Genomic DNA, 18150 nt, shown 5'->3' with positions numbered 1-18150 from the left:
CAATGTTAGCATTCATTTCAAAAGGACCAGATTATAAAAGCAAGGATGTAATGTTGAGATTTTATAGAGCACTAGTGAAGCCTTACTTGGAGCACTGAGAGCAGTTTTGAGCCCATCATCTTGGAAAGGATGTGCTGAAACTGGACAGGGTTCAAAGGAGGTTCACAAAAATGATTCCAGGATTGCACGGCTTGACATATGAAGAGTGTTTGATGGCAGTGGGCCTGTATTCACTAGATTTCAGAAGAATAAGGGGTGACCTCATTGAAACCTATCAAATGGTGATAGGCCTTGATAGAGTGGATGTGGAGAGGATGTTTCCTATGGTGGGAGAGTCTAAGACTAGAGGACACAGCCTCAGAATAGAGAGGCATCCTTTTAGAACAGAGATGAGGAGGAGTTTCTTTAGGCAGAGAGTGTTGAATCTGTGGAATTGATTGGTCAGGGCACGAAGGAATATGGGGAGAAGGCAAGCGATTGGGACTGAGAGGAAAATTGGATCAGCCATGATGAAATGGCAGAGCCGACCCAAAGGGCCAAATGGTCCATTTCTGCTCCAATATCTTATGGTCTAACTGTTTTTGAGTTCTGTGATAGTGATCCCAGTTTGAAACAGTCAGGCCAGGAAAATGATTGACCCTTCATCTAAACTCCTCATAAGAAGTTTGTATGTTTCAGGGTGATAAACTCTCAATTGTGTATCACAATTTTTCTTAGTTTGGCGGGGGGGGGGGGGGGGGGAATCAACACAATGAAATAGAATTTACTATAAATGTACGTCACTGGTACTGCTTGTTCCTCATTTGGAATGAGCTAAATTCATTAACTTCTCTTCTGCTTCAGCCCACACCTCTCATTTTTGAACAAAAATGTATTTAAACAGGTAAAACTACACAAATCAGGAACTGGCAACTCAACAAGAAACAAGTTTAACTTCCCCATTGCTTCAACCCACATCTCTTATATTTCTTTTGCTTTTGAAAATCAAATTTATATTTAACCATATAAAAGTGATCAGAAACTGGCAAGTTACAGAGGCATGAGGAGATTATTTGTTCTTTAACTTTTCTATTTAAGAAGTGTGCAGCTTTTGACCATATTTATTCGTGGAATATACCCAATATCTGAGTAAACACCAGAGATGGTTCAGCTGTGCAAATACCAAGAGATTGCTGATAATCAAAACCCAGCACTTTGGACTTTAGAGCACCCGGATATGCAAATAAGAGCAAATCAGCCAATAAACTCCACGGTTCTGTTGAAGGTTTTTCCATTTAAAACATTACTTTGAACTTTAATCGCTTCTATTTTCCTAGATGCTGCCTGACCTGCTGAGTGTTTCCAACACGTTCTGCTGATACAAGTTTCTTTGTTCCACTAATAAAAGATCATCTGGAAATGTTGACGATAAAATATACCATTCAATGCTTCTGCAGATATTCCCCCAGACTGAAAACACACAAACACGCACGTACACGAACGAGGGTGTAGACAATCGGCTGGTCATCTTCAACTAACGGGATTCGCTTCACTGTCAAGACTCTGCTGAGGGATTATTTGGGTGTCTGGCGTCGCCGGACGATGAGCTGCAGGTTCAGTGGGCATCCAACACGTATTTACTCAATGCCATTTTTTTGCGGTACTTAAGCATGAATCAAGTGCAAACGAACGAGCTGCGTTTATTCTTCACCCTATGTACACTGGGCGCAGCCCGTTGCGCTGGGATACTGGGAGTGCCCGGCGAGATACGTCACGCCCTGGATGGTGCAAATGTGTATCACCAACATAAATAAAAAGATCATTAAACGCGCTCATACTGAATAATCACATCGATTTGCCCATTTCTCCCGGCTATGGTGCACGCCCGTACGTGCGAATGCACGCATCAGTTATCGGTACAACATTATAAGATTACAAGTAGGCAGAGCCGAAGTCCTATTATACCCCACGTTGTAAATCTATTTCCATTATCACGTTGTTATGAAGAAGATAAATTAGACAAGACTGCGAAAGTTTGGGGACAGTTCCAGACCAAGATACTGTGGCACCTTCCCTCGTCAATCCAGTGAAATTAACGGTAAAGGCACGGTCACTTGGAATGGGCTAAATCGGCGGACTTCTAACAGTCAATGAATAAGGGGGAAGCCTTTAAAAAGAGGGGTGAGTCGGACCGCATTCCGATGCAGCCAAAATGAAAGAAACGCACCAAACTTTACAGCAACACCACACACCGAGAAAATATTTCGCGCTGCGGGATCAGAGCAGATCAGACAGCGAAAGGGTAACTGGAAGCAGGGGTCTACGGCTCAGCTGCGGGGGCTGGTGGGTGTCGATCAGATTCAGAGAGTGAGCGGGGTCCTGGGGAAATCCGATCTGTGTGTGTGTGTGGGGGGGGGGGGGGTCCGCCGCCGGTGGGTGTGATTGGCTGCCTTTCAAGGGCTGATCAATTTTACCACAATAGGTCACTTACCTTCGCCTCTCTTCCCCCAAAGCTGCCCCTGACACGTGTCTCCTCTGCCAGCCGCTGGCTGAAACGGTCATTGAAACGCCAAGTTAATGTAGGTTCACAGCCCAGACGCCATGCCCGTGCTGGAGGGGGCTAGACCTCGTTCCCAAACGGCAGCCGCTGAATAGTACGAACCTCCTTCCAATCCCAAGTGATGTCTGAAAAGCACCGCCGCCCCGATTCACGCCGCGATCCGCACTTTTAATTATTCATTCCTCCTCAAGCGGATAAACGCCGAATCTGTGCAAAGACATGCCACTTCACCTGGAAACTACTCTTTTCGCAGATCAGCAGAGTGCAAGTCTGGTGAAGCCGCGGGAGGGGCGGTGCAATAATTGCCGAGTCTTGCTCCGGAAACGCTTCACAGCAGAAACCACCTTTTTGATCCTCGAAATTAAAGCAAACAGCTCCACTCGTGGTTGAGACGGAATCCACTAGAATTTGGGACGTGGTGTAGCGTCATGACTTTAAGCCAAAGCACGGAGACTATCATCTGTTTTTCTTTGTGTTGCTGTCTGATTCATTCCTTCTGCTATCACTCTTCGGTCATAGTGCCTTGGTTACCTCCTGTTTGTTTGCGCCCCTTCTCAGTCGTATGCTCTCCTTTCTCATTTCCCCCAGCTTTCTTTGCCCCATTTCTCCATTATTCAACTCTTTTTTAGTTGATCCATTTCTTCGTGATCGGTTTACTCATTACGGCCCCCGGCAGGTTTGCAATCATGAGAATAGCATTTATGAAAAGGTAGGTGGAGTATTCTACGGCTACTATCACGCACCTCAGTTTCTACTTGGAAGAAGTGATTAGTGTGATGGAATGTCGCACAAACCACCTCCCCCTCCATTGAATCTTGCCGGCACTTCCTTGGCAAGGCTGGTGAAATAATCCTCCTCCTTCTCCCCTATCCCATCAAACAGAAGATTCAAAAGCCTGAAGTGTACCTAATAAACTGTCCATTGAGCATAAGTCACTGGTGAGGCTGCACTTGGAGCTTGTCAAGTGACGGGGCAGTGAGTTTCTGAGCTGGCACATTGTGTTCAATGGTTCCGTTTAATATCAGGTAAAGCATACACTGTACAATCTGAAATTCCTACTCTTCACTGACATCCACCAAACAGCAGAAACCCCACCCCCAAAGAATTAATGACAGAAGATGTTAGAACCCCAAACCCCCCCCCCCATACACAAGCAGCAGCGAAAGGAACAGCCCTCCCTCCCTCCCTCCCTCCACCCACTTGTTTCAGCAAAGGTAATGAGTGTTGCAGTTGAATAAGTAGCTGGTGAGGCTGCACTTGGAGTACTGTGTACGGATTTGGTCACCCTGTTACTGAAAAGTTGTGGTTAAAGTTGGAAAGAATTCAGATAAGATTTATGATGATGTGCCAGAACTAGAATTATTGGGAGGGGTTGGCCAGACCTAATTTAGAATTTAGGAGAATGAGTGGCAATTTACAACGATGTTTAAAATTATGCAAGGCATAAGCAAGGTTGATGGTAATAATGCATACCAAATACCGGAGGAACTCAACAGGTTAGGCAGCATCCATGGAACTGAACAAACAGTACACATGACAAGCTGCACAATCTACAATCTGTATTTCCATGGATGCTGCCTGACCTGCTGAGTTCCTCCTGCATTTTGTGTATGTTGCTTTGGATGTCCAGCATCTGCAGAATTCCTTGTGTTTATGATGGCAACAATCTTTTCCCCAAGTGCAGGAGCCACTCATCTGGTCTCTATCTGCATTGTATTCTGTGTTGCACTTTTACTATGTTTATTGTGCTAACCAGTCACGACTGGGGGCAAGGTAAAGGCAAAGGGAATAAGTTACATCTTTGTGCTTTGTTCAAGGCAGGTGTCATATCTTTTGTTGACCACTCAATTTCAATTACTTACACACAAGTATGCTTAAGTTTCATCACTTCAAGATTGTATGTTTGCTTATTGCTAATAAAGGACCGAATACATATCCTCGACTTTTGGAACAATCCCTGGAGCTAAGGGTGTGTAATACAAGTATAACAAATCTGTGGGCTCGCCAGCAGCTGCAATTGGTTTGATTAGAATTGGCTGTTACACCAAGGTAAGAGAGAGCAAAACTAGGGGCACAGATTTAGAATCAGAGTGGAAGGATTTAAAAGGGGTCTCAGGGGCAACTTTTTCACACAGAGAGTGGTGAGTATGTGGAATGAGCTGCCAGTGGAAGTGGTTGAGGTGGGTACAATAATATCATTTAATAATCTCTTGATTAGCGTACGTGAGTGGCCGGCTTCAGGGATATGAACCGAATGAAGGAAATTGCGGCTCGAGGGCTGCCATTGTGGTTGCTTGGGCTGAAGGGCCTGTGTCCTTTATTTACTGCTCCAGATGAATCTGTGAAAGGTGAAACCAGTTGAGGAGGGCGATCATGGATAGATTGAGTCAGGGGAGAGAGGAGGAAGGGTAGAGTTAGGAGACTGTGGCTGGTGGGTGATAGGTAGAGACAGATATGGAGACAGGAAAGATAAAATAGAAGAGGCAGACAGAACCAGATGAGATAAAGGGAGAGAGGAGGAAGACATAGAAATTTGGAAGAGACAGATGAGGCTGCAAATAAAAAAAGATGTTAAGTGGAACCAAATAAAGGAAGATAATTGATAATTGGCTTATTATTGTCACGTATATTGAGATACTGTGAAAAGCTTTTGTTTGCGTGCTGTCCAGACAGATCATTCCATACATAAGTACGCTGAGATAACAAAAGAGGAGAACAATAAACAACACATCTCCAACACCTTCGCCAACTAGCAGATAGAGCCAGTTGAAGAAGGAAAGAGGAGATCCGGTATGTGTAGTGTGCGGATGACAAGCAGATGGAGGAGGGGACTTACCTGAAATTGGAAAGATCCAGATAAAAACAGTCTATTTAACTGGTACACATTTTGCCACTTCCCACATTCAGCACTGCTGCTCCACCAGGCTCGATGACAGCTTCTATTTAACTAATAAAGTTACTAAATACAAACGTTTGTAGATCCCTAGTACAATAACATGGAGTCTTAACCTCACAATCTACCTTATTATGACCTCTATTCTGTACCTGTTCTTCTCTGTAGCTGTTACATTTTATTCTGTCTTGTTATTATTTACTCTGTACTAACTGTGTAATGATTTGATCTGTAGGAACAGTAAGCAAGACAAGCCTTTCATTCTACCTGTGACCATAACAAACCAAAACCTATGAATGTGATGCATATCAACTTCTGCCATTCACCAATAAATTTTCATCAGCACCTCCCAACTTTACAGGCCTGCAGCACCAGGTACTGAGGGAATGTTGGGCTCCATAGTTAATACCACAAGGGAGTATCTTCACCATATGAACTGCAGTTGTTAAAGATGGGGCACATCACCAACACCTATCCAGGGCGATTAGGAATGAGAAAAAGCACTGGCTGTGGCAATGACACTCACAACCAGCATTGCTGTAGTGCTGTTCGTGACCTGAGGGCATTCAAAATCAACAGCATACTTTTGCTCTGTAATTATTGCTGTGGTTTGAGAGGTGCGCCAGCCTATCAAGAAACAGCACGGTTCTATATACAACTGTGAACAGACGATATCTATACCAATCTGTGTGAGTATTAAATGCTGTCCTAGAGAATTGAAAGAACTGCCCTGAAATGGGGGTGCTTAGCATTGACCATATTGAAATTAATGCCTAGGGACATTCAGCATTCATCTGGGAGATCAGACTGAACTCCAGTTTAGTGGTTAAACTGTAAGTCCACACCTTTGACAATTTAATATTTCCTCAACATTGTACTCAACTGCCAGTCAAGATTATGTGCTCAAGTCACTGGAAGGTCAGATGTTCAGTCTTTTCTGACAAATGCTGAGAGTTCTATTGAGCCACTGATGACACTTGTTCTATGATTTTTGACCCTGTAGTCTGGCTCTTAATTACGAATGAATGAAGAGTGCAGAAGAAAGGTCAACTGTACTGTGATAGGAGCCACACATTCCAACCAATGCATTCAATATTTCTTACCGGTTGTTTAGAATATTATTGGTATAAATTATTCAGAGCAGAAGCCTTGAAAGAAATAATGAATGTACATTAAACAATACCAACAGAAAAGTATATCAATATTATTAAATTCTGCACAATATTAATTGCACTAATAATCATACAGAGCAAACAGAAAGTATTCCTGTCATTAACTTGGTACAGTTAGAGCAGTGATTTTTATTATGGTACCGAATTACAATAGAGTAATATAAAACTATTAAAGAAGGCTATTAAATTCAAACTATTTTTTATAGTGCAACTACATTCAAGATTCAAGAATCAAAATTGCTTATTGTCATTCTCCAGTACACAAGAGTAAGGAAGAATAAAATGATTGTTACTCTGGATCCAATGCAGCATAAAAAACACAATAGCATAAAGAACACAATAAAAAACACAATAAATATAAAAAACCAAACCTATAAATAATGTACACGTACCAGAATATCCGAAAATGCTGGAAATCCAAAGTAATACACACAAAATACTGGAGGAACTCAGCAGGCCAGGCAGCACCTATGGAAAAGAGTGAACAGCTGATGTTTTGGACAGAGACCCTTCATCTGGACGCAGGTCCAAAACATACATACGGTCATCAGGTTGATGAAGGGTCTTGGCCCAAAAGGTCAGCTGTTTACTCTTTTCCACAGATGCTGCCGGGCCTGCTGAGTTCCTCCAGCATTTTGTGTGCGTTACAATGTACAAGTAGCTGTTGTATATGTAGACAACTACCCTCAACTATAGTCACTTGTTGTTCTAGAGAGGCTTCCAATTAAGTCTTCATTTAGCTGTCTGGCTCAATTGCTATCTGCAATACGGATGAAAAATCCATCTAAATTCCCATACACAATAGTACTTGAATTTTAAATTCTGTTACTGTTCTAATCAAACTCATGATACTTAAGTGCAGGTAGCACAAGACAGTAGATAAAAATATCTTAAAGAAATTAGAAAGATTTACAGAAAGATTTAAAAAATCTGAAAATAATGAAATCTAATTAATGATTGAATATACTGAATATGTACAGTAAGTATTGAAAGAGTGACTGATAATGGAAAATTACTTATATCCTTCCCCATTTCCATTCTATCAGGATAATAATTTCAGTGGATTTCATCGGTCTTACAACTGATTCATTATCTGTTTCAATAAGCTATGGTCGTAATAATGAATTCCTTTGTGAAAAGATTTCAATTAACATTGAGTAACTTTGATATGCCATGTTAATTGTATTTCAGGTTATAATATATGTATATGTGTCGTGATTGCAATACATTAGATATTGTTAACTGTATCTGCTTAGTCTATTAGAATGAATGTTAATAATAGTCACTGATTTATTTTCCAAGCATTTTGTGAGCTCTGATTTGAACCTTGAATCATTTTTCTTCTCATATTCTTGAAGATAAATTTCATCTTCATCTTTAATAGACTGCCAAGGTCTTCACAAGGCAAGTGTAATAAGCAAGTAGTTTTCAATATAGATAGGCTTTGAAATAGGATTCAAAATGTTAGCACCTAGCTATTGCTTACTGTTCAATTCTATTAACACTTATATCAAATACACAAGAAATTCTGTGGAGGCTGGAAATCCAAAGCAGCTCACACGGAATACTGAAGCAACCCAGCAGACCAGGCAGCATCTATGGAAATGAATAAACAGTCGATGTTTCAGACCAAGATCCTACTTTGGTTCTGAAGAAGAGACATGGCCTGAAACATCGACTGGTTACTCCTTTTCAATTTAAACATAAATTCTTTTATAAACTCAAAAATACTTTATCTTTTTATAGCAAGTTATAAATACTGAATGCATTCTTAAAAAGTTGTCCTGCAAATCCTTTCTTGAGTAGGTTAAACACCTGGATAGCCAGTTAAAAAGTTTGACTAGAATTATTGGTTCGTGATGTAGATCCTAATTACTACTTGCATACTTTAGATGTTAAGTAATAATTATAATAAAATGTTATAAGCAATTGTTATCCCAAAACATCAGAGATGTTCTTCATGGTTATACAAAATCAATAGATTAATGGGTCTGGTTATTTTTCAAGTACTCAAACAGAATAGAAACATAATCCAGCAGAAAGTGCATTAATAAAATTGCAAGAGTTTACATAATCTTCATTAACAAGTAAATACTTCTTTGGTCATTGCTGGTCTCATTATTGTCTGTTTAAATTTGATAAGACAAGGCTCTGATAAAAAAAAAACCTCCACTAATTCCCAGAAGTTATTAAAACAATGTAATACTAAGCTTCCATGCTATATTTATATTTATTAACATGTGTCAGGAAATCAGATACCTTAACAGAAAAGCTATCAAACTGGAAAAGATAACAGATCCAACTTTCTAATTAAATAAATTAATGATGACAAGTAATTGATTAATGGAGGATCAAGCAATGCCCGCTGTATGTAACTACAAAATGACCTTGTTTAGCCAATGTTATCCTGCTCAATATTCAGCTGTTAGAATGTTGTATATTGGTAAGTAATAATGTACGTTATTAATTCACCTTTAACATGGAAAGAATAATAATGTGAATGAAAGGCTATCGACCACTGCATTCATGCTGGTTCCTCTCTCCAGATACTGCGTGACCTGCTGAGTATTGTCAATATTTTCTCTTTAATTCAACATGACAAAATCATACTAATAAGACATACTACTTGAGATTGGCCTGAACTTAAGGAACTGATTTGATGGAGAACAGTTTGAAAAGATGAGTATGCAAACTTGTCCTATTTCCAAAAGTACACATTTGTTGACTCATTAAATTCATAAAGGTTTGTGTTATGAAATGCAAAAAGATCAAACATCATTTGGAAATATTGCATATGATTCATCCTTTGATTTGGTTGACTGTCTGGAAAACTCAGTAGTTAAGAGTTTGTGAATCAGTTATAGTCTGTACCAGAAATAGGGTTGGGCAGCTCCTCTGGGTTATATATATTCTGCATGTTTGGGGAAATAGCTAAAATAATTTAAATCTTCATTCTAAATCATGAATTTGTAGCACACAGAAATTATTCAGACTGTTGGACAAATGAAATATTTTTGAAAGAGTTTTTCCATTTATCTTTCCCTTCTCTCCTCTTCAAGAGTTTCCCCTCTGAGCAGTTTTTTCCCCTTGTTTTCCACTAGACAATAAACTGAATCTAAATTAATGCAGAAAATGAAGTGAATCCTCCGACACCATTTGGGTGGCATTTTATTCTCTACTGTGCTATTTTATTGGCTCGGTATTATTATCCTTCACACAAAATTCAACAAAGATAAAACAGTACAACACAAGAACAGGCCTTTCAGCCCATTATGCCTGTGTTAACCATGCCGATTTAACTAATCTCATTGACCTAACCATAGTCTATATTCCTCAATTCACTGCCTGTTTATTTCCTATTTCCTTCACTGCACTTGGCAGCACATTCTCGGCACCTACCACTCTGTATAAAAGACCTGCTTTATAAATCTCTTTTTAAAAGAGATTTTCCCTCTTTACCACTTTCACTTAAAAACTATGTCCTCTTTTTTAAAAATTTCCACCCTGGGAAAAATAATCTTCCTAAATATATGACGAAGGAGGTATCATCAGGTATGATATAATGTGTGATGCTTGATAACATTTATTCTGTTATACCTTAGTGCATTCCATTACAAGTTTAGCAGTGGTATAAATCATTGGTTTCAATTGAATAAAACTCAGTTAGATTCTATACAGATGTGAAATCTACCTTTTGGATTAAGCCCACATCTGCAAAGAGTGCTGCCATGAGAAAGTAGTATGCATCGTCAAGGACTGCCACCATTTAGACCCTGCTCTCTTCTCGCTGCTACCATTGGAAAGGAGATATAGGACCCCTATGCCACATACCATGAGGTTCAGGAACAGACTTTACCCCTCAACCATCAGGCTCCAGAACCAGCATAGATAACCTTATTTGCCACAGCACAGACAGAACTGATCGTTGAACGCAACTTCACTTTCAAGGACTTGTCAACTCATGTCCAAGTATTATTTTATTAATTTATTTATCCATTGTATTTGCACAGTTTGTCTTCTTTTGCACACTGGTTGCTTGTCAATCGTTGATTGTATGTAATTTTTTTATTGATTCTATTGTATTTCTTTGTTCTACTGTTAATGCCTGCAAGAAAATGAATCTCAGGGTAGTATATAGTTACATTACTTAATGTATTGTCACCAAACAATTGATACTAGAGGGTACAATCATCACAGTGATATTTGATTCTGCGCTTCGCGCTCCCTGAAGTACAAATTGAAGTAAATATAATAAAAAATTAAATTATATATCATAATTAGAAAATAGAAACGGGGACGTAAGGTAGTGCAAGTCAGGTCTGGATATTTGGAAGGTACGGCCCAGATCCGGGTCAGGATCCGTTCAGCAGTCTTATCACAGTTGGAAAGAAGCTGTTCCCAAATCTGGTCGTACGAATCTTCAAGCTCCAGAACCTTCTCTCAGAGGGAAGAGGGACAAAAAGTGGGTTGGCTGGGTGGGTCGTGTCCTTGATTATCCTGGCAGCACTGCTCCGACAGCGTGCGGTGTAAAGTGAGTCCAAGAATGGAAGATTGGTTTGTGTGATGTGCTGGATTATGTTCACGATCTTCTGCAGCTTCTTCCAATCTTGGACAGGACAACTTCCATACCAGGTTGTGATGCACCCTAGAAGAATGCTTATATACGTATAAGCATTCTTCTAGGCAAAGTAGATATATCTACTTTGATAATAAATTTACCTTGAACTTTGAAAATGAATCTTCTAGGTATGAATCTTAAATTGGGGAGTAGGGAGTGCCTGGAATGAGCAGTTTGAGGGAGTAGCGGGAAGCAGAGTTACCAAAAGCATTGAAGAGCTGTCCAGATGAGCACTGGAATTGCCTTGGCCCCAAAGACTAGGGACCATGTGCTGGAAGATCAGATTAATACATAATTCTGTACTGTACCTTGGTTGTTGTGGACAAGGTGACACAAATGGTCTGTCAGGAGCCCACTGAGGTATTGACCTAATTTTGTAGGCTTTCAGTCTCACTCCCTTAACAGAAAAATGTATCATTTCACTTCACTTGATTTGAGATAAAATCTTGATTGTCAATTTAAGATCCACACCTGCATCACAGCTGGGTATGGAAGCACCACTGTCCTTGAATGGAAACAACGACAAAAAGTAGTGGATATAGCCCAGCCCATCATAGGTAAGGCGCTCCCAACTACTGACCACGTTGACATGAAATGCTGTTATGGGAAAGCAGCATCCATCATTAGGGACCCCCATCACCCAGGACATGCTCTCTTCTCGCTGCTGCCATCGGGACGATGGCACAGGAGCCTCCAGACTCACGCCACCAGGTTAAGGAACAATTACTGCCCCTCAACCATCAGGCTCTTGAACCAAAGGGGATAATTCCATTCAACTTTGCTTACCCCATCATTGAAGTGTTCTCTCACAACCAATGGACCTTCATCTCATCTTCTGGATATTTATTGTTTATTTATTATTATTTCTTCTTTTTGTATTTGCATAGTTAGTTTCTTCTGCACGCTGGTTGAAAGTCTTAGTTGGGTGGTCTTTCATTGATTCTGTTATGGTTACAATTCTGTAGATTTATTGAGTATGCCACAAGAAAATGAAACTCAGGGTTGTATATAGTGACATATATATATAATTTGAATTTTGAGACCCTTGGCCTGTGTTCACTGGAACATTGGGGGGGGGGGGAAGGTTGAGGTTAAAGGGGACAGGATTAGATACATAAATGTATATGATAGACTGCAAAATTTTTACCCCTTAATGGAAGTGGAGGACCTAGATTTAGGGGAAGGGATGAATTATTTTGCGGGGATTTTAGAAGTTCTCCAGAATTCTCCTCATAACTAACATGCTGTATTCCATGCAACATGCTGGTGAATCTCCTCTGCATCCTGTCCAGCAGACCTACAGTACTGTGCAAAAGTCTTTGGTGCACGCACGCCATAGGGACAATGTGGGACAGTTGGTAGAAAAGGACAGCAAGGGGCAGGGGGTGGCATGGGTGCAGACACATCCAGCTCTGAGACATCAGGCAAGGTCATTTGATTCCAAATAATTGGTTTATTGATCATTACAGACTATCACTCTGGTGCTTCCTGCTCCCTCCCCTCTCTCCTCCCCTTTTCCCAACTGTGATTCTCCTCCCCCTGCCCCCTTCCCACTCTCAGTCCACAATAGAGACCCGTATCAGAATCAGGCTTATCATCACTCATATATGGTGTGAAATTTAGTTTTATATATGCCGAAGACTTTTGCTCAGTACTGTAGGAGTAGACTTAGGCCATTCAGCCCATTGATTCTGCTCCACCATTCCATTATGACTGATTTATTAGTCTTCTCAATCACATTCTCCTGCCTTCTGCCTGTAACCTTTAATGCTCTTACTAATCAAGATCCCATTAACCGCTCCACTTTTAGTATATATACCCAATGAGTTGGTGTCCACAGCCATCTGTGGCAATAAATTTCACAGATTCACCACCCTCATTATCTCTAAGGTACGCCCAATAGTCTGAGACTCCCCCCATCACAGGAAACATCCTCTCCATTTCCACTCCATCTAGACCTCACAGCATTTGTTAGGTTTCAATGAGATCACCACTCATTCTTCTAAGATCCAGTGAGTACAGGCCCAGAGCCATCAAGTGCTCCTTCTGCATTAACCCTTTCATTCCTGGGATCATTCTCATGAACATCTTCTGGACCTACTCCAATTCCAGCACATCCTTTCTTAGATAAGTAGCTGAATACTTCAAGAGCGGTCTGATCAATACCTTATAAAGCCTCGGTATTACATCCTTGCTTTTATATTCAGAGTATGTTCACAATCTGGGTGATGGTACAATTTGGTCCATGGGAGTTTCTGTCAGCACCAAGCAAGACCAAAGCACGTTGCATGGTGTAATGTCTGGGCACTAATTACAAAACTAAGAGTTATTGTGTCCTGTTGGACAAGCTCTATGAAACCCTTGTCTGACCACACTTGGAATACTGTGTCTAGGTCACCTATTTGTAGGAAAGATGTGGAGGTATTAAAAGAGCATTGCAGAGGAGATTTACCAGGCTGCTGCCTGGATTAGAGAACATGTCTTATGTGGAAAGGTTGAGTGAGCTAAGGCTTTTCTCTTTGGAACGAAGGAGGATGAGAAGTGACTTGATAGAGGTGTAAAAGATAATAAGAGACATAAATGGAATGGACAACCAGTGCCTTTTTTATCAGATGGAAATGGCTGATGCTGAAGGACATCCTGAGTGGAGGGAAGATTAGGGAAGATGTTGGAGGTAGGTTTTTTTTCACACACAGTGGTAAGTGTCTGCAATGCATTGCCTGGGGCAGTGATAGAGGCTGATTCATTAGAGACATTTCAGAAACTCATAGATAAAAGTTTTATGTTCAAATTAAATTTTATTATTAAAGTACAGACATGTCACCATATACAACCCTAAAATTCATTTTCTTGTGGCCACACGCAATAAATCTATAGAATAATAACCCTAACAGAATCAGTGAAAAACCACCCAACTAGGCTATTCAGCCAGAGTGCAGAAGACAAAAGACTGTGCAAATGCAAAAAGTAGAAATAATAATAAATATCGAGAACATGAGATGAAGAGTTCCTGAGAGTGATGGGCACATAGATGAAAAAAGTCAGGTTATGGGCTGCATAGGAACAGGTTAGATTGATTGAGGAGTTAAGATGATGGCACGTCATGAACCGAAGGGCCTGTACAATACTGTAGTGTCCTATGTTTCATGACAGCCAGCGGAATAAAAAGAAAAAGCTGTCAGAAGCCTGAAGGTCTTCTCATTTTAGTGAGGGATCACTTGGCCCCATTCATCATCCATTCATGGGACAAGATCCTTATCTGTCAGAACAGCAAACGTTGCCCATCTCCATTTTCTACTGAGTTGAAAGCTGCCTTGATGCAGTCCCAGATGCAATGCTTCTGTGCCAATCAGGGATGATTGACGTATATATTAACATTTAATTTCACCTTTAATCTTTCAGAATACAGTATGGCAATATTCCGTTAGGTTATTGACACCGTTTGGACTGAGGGTATTCTTTGTGAAGTGACTATTTTAAAAATACACTTCGCAATTGGACAAACCCATGAAATAGTAATTCTTCGATGGATTCTGTAGGGATAATTGCTGCTTGCTTCAGTATTTTTGATTGACTGTAATGATAACCTGTTCAGTTTTCAAATCCACTAGAAGTAAGTGCTGTCACTGTAAGTCAACATCCCCAATATAAACACAATCAAGGAAACCTTTGAAGTTGTGCCCTTCAATTAAAAATCACTCAAGTAACTGTCATGTTTGTTTCTCACTGAACAGTGTGGATTCCCTGAGCTTATTTCAGAATCCTAACAAATTGCCAATCCATTCAAGTAACTATTACTGTTTTAGATTTTAAGATGAGTGACTCCGCAATTATGACCAGTCCTTTCAAGTTACTAATACCCAGGAAAATATACCAAGTATACAATTTTTAATCTGAGATTGGCCACTAGTCTGGCCCTCAGCAATACATTTTTCCTTCCTTTTGAGAGGAGGCAATTGCAAAAATGAATATTTGTAATGATTGTTATGTCTCCATGTCTCTTCTGTTTATTCATTCCAGTGGTCACTTTGAACTGAATACATCAAATGGGCCACAGTTCAATGGGTCAGCTGTATGTTTCACAACTACGTGCGACTTTCTGCAGCTTCCTCCCACACCTAGTTAGACTTCTTAACACCCTGCTGTCACCCAGCACAACATGACTTCCCTGTCTGAAAACCCTGCTGCCCCCTCCACCCCTCTCCCCAACTCACAGACACTCTCATACAGCACTGCTCACTTTTCATCGTTTGTTGGCAACACAGCATGTAAATCCCGCACCACATGTACACCCTGTCAGAATGCCCCACTCCCCAACTCACAGACACTTTCTCACTCAGCACGGGTCACTTTTCATCTCTTATTGCTGATGTTTCACATATTTATATGACCACTTTTTATTTGCTGGGTGTGATTATATGTACTGTGTGTGACCATACGTACTGTGCCATGCACCTTGGTTCTGGAGGAACAATGTTTCATTTAGCTGTATACTTGTGTATGGTTGGACGACAATAACCTTGAACTTGAATTTTTCCTTACTGCATTAGGAAGATTAACCGGTTAGTTATTAGCTCTTAGGATTAGGATGCAACTAATTAACCTATAGCTCTTCATCTCTAGTCCAGTAGAAACAGTTACAAATGAGCTGCAGAGTTTTTTAATTCTGTATTTCAGAACACTGTCAGGGCTTAGTGCTAATTCCCTGCCACCTTGAGTATATCTTTTCTCTCTTTAGTAGAAAGCAGACAACAAAATATCGGTTACAGTAACACACTGTTAGTCCAGCATAGTCTAGATTAAGGTGGCAGACTTTCCAGACTATGAAATATTAATACCATTAACACCTCAAAATAATTTTGATTGACTTGTTATAGATGTTACACTATTACCAGTGAAATCAGTAAATTTAAAGGGAGTAAATGAACCTGGACCTCACTGAATGAGAAAGAACGTGAGAATCAAAGCTCTGTTGAACAGGAAGGGCTGGTCACAGGTATCAGGATTTGTAAAAAAAATTGGATAATGGGGATTATCAAAATTTTCCCTTCAGCTGGTTTTACCTATCACCTGCCAGCTTGTAATCCTTTCCCTCCTCCCCACCTTTTCTTCCCCCTTACGTTTCCAATCTTGATGAAACATCAAATCTTTATTCTTCTCCATGGATGCGGTCTGAACTGCTGTATTTTGTATATGTACGCTGGATTTCCGGCATCTGCAGAATCTCTTGTAATTATCAATACTTTATGGTATGCTGAATATATCATGACCATTGAATATCCTAGAACACTGAGCAACCAATTAGATTGCTTTTGAAGAGAAATACAACAACTGCTTGGTCACAACAGAATCCTCCAGACATTATGAGATAAATTACTAAACAACTTATTTCTGATGATGTTAGCGAGCACATATGTTGCATAAGGCACTGGGAGATATCCTCGCTCCCAGAATAAATCAACATAATTTTTTTGATTTCTATCTTGAGTCGAATGTTTCATCCGTCAGATGGTTCTTCAAGTAGTGCAGCAATGTACTGAAGCACATATTCAAGTATCCTGCCCGTAACAATCGTAATCCCTTAACCACACTTCTTACACCATCGTGGAGTAGATGAAAGCTTTCTGGTACATTTATTAACTAAATTGACCCAAAGTATTTTTTCCATAATTGTCAGTTGAAAGATGAAATCATTCTCTTGGACGCACAATGCAGTATGCAGCTCCTCATGTATTATAAATTCAAAACATGAGCATTGATTTAGCAGTGAAATATCTAATGACAAAGGTTCAGCGGTAATTCTGTGAACTACATTGTGCATCGGTGTATGGAAACTGACAAGACAGGAAATGAAAGCCTACTGCTCAATAGGTTGAGGTTCATGAAGATTCGGAAGGCAGAGAGCTTTTTTCACAAATGAACACTAGTGCATTAAACTGTGAGCTTACATAATTCAAACCGATGGCGTGACTATCAATTTCTCCTTCCGTTAAAAAAATCCTTTCCCCTCTCCTTTTCTTCTATTCCCCACTCTGGCCTCCTATCTCTTCTCAACTCCCTGTCACCTCCACTCTCCTCTCATTATCAGATTCCTTCTTCCTCAGCCCTTTACCTTTACCACCCACCTGGCTTCAGCTATCACCTTCTAGCTAGTTCTCCTTCCCCTCCCCCACCGTCTTATTCTGGCATCTTCCCCACTTCCTTTCCAGCCGTGAAGAAGGGTCTGGGCCCGAAATGCCGACAGTTTATTCATTTCCATAGATGCTGTCTGACCTGCTGAGTTCGTCCAGCATTTTGTGTGTGTAGCTTAATTAGTTATTTAGATATCTGAATCCAACAGATAGAATATTTAGGAGGTAGCTGGTGTCAAAAAGGGTGAAGACTCAAATTATCCTAACCTTTACAGGCATTTATTGTCTGTTTCATGGAATTAAGTGCTTGTCTTAATTCTTTAACGATATCAGTCTAATTTTGATGCTGTAATAAAATAGTTTACAAAAAATGGGATGACTATAGATTCATTGTTCAATAGAACCCATGGGAACAATGAAATTACTTCAATTAAATTTTAACTGAGCTTAATATGGCTGTGAATCACTTATACTGTATCTATAGTTTACTGTCAGCAAAAATTTAGGTACATTAAAAGATGAACTGATGCAAGCGGATTCGAGTTCCAAGAAAGCTATTACTGAAAATTTGTTTTGGTGAGAAAAGACCACGTATTAATAAGCAAGTAATAACAATTTAGCTATAACAAAAAATATACCACAGGCCCTCCCTGAGTTACAAACACCCTTTACATACAGGTGAATATTAGGGATGGGTAGGAAGGGATTTGCAGATGTTTGTAGGGTTGCTGGCATCTTCTGCCAGACTAAAATAGCCCATTTCTATATGCATTTTCTCCCCAGCTCCTTTCTGTTGA

The 18150-nt window shown here is 40.1% G+C and overlaps 1 protein-coding gene across 3 annotated transcripts in view; it reads right to left on the bottom strand.

Moving 5' to 3' along the window:
* Positions 1-2824, bottom strand: part of LOC132399879 (proto-oncogene tyrosine-protein kinase Src-like) — a 217714-nt gene extending 214890 nt beyond the window's left edge. For 2 of the 3 annotated variants that reach the window (XM_059980747.1, XM_059980746.1), the window contains exon 1: positions 2471-2824. The gene's annotated coding sequence lies outside the window, so the exon portion shown is untranslated. Of the gene's footprint in view, positions 1-1475; positions 1497-2470 lie in introns of those variants that run through there. The other variant, XM_059980748.1, reaches the window with a different exon arrangement.
* Between the last annotated feature and the right edge of the window lie 15326 nt (positions 2825-18150).

This window comes from Hypanus sabinus, chromosome 9 (assembly GCF_030144855.1).
Source record: "Hypanus sabinus isolate sHypSab1 chromosome 9, sHypSab1.hap1, whole genome shotgun sequence".
Classification (NCBI taxonomy): domain Eukaryota; kingdom Metazoa; phylum Chordata; class Chondrichthyes; order Myliobatiformes; family Dasyatidae; genus Hypanus; species Hypanus sabinus.
Note: the sequence above shows the minus strand (reverse complement) of the source record. Positions and strands in the feature narration are given on the sequence as shown.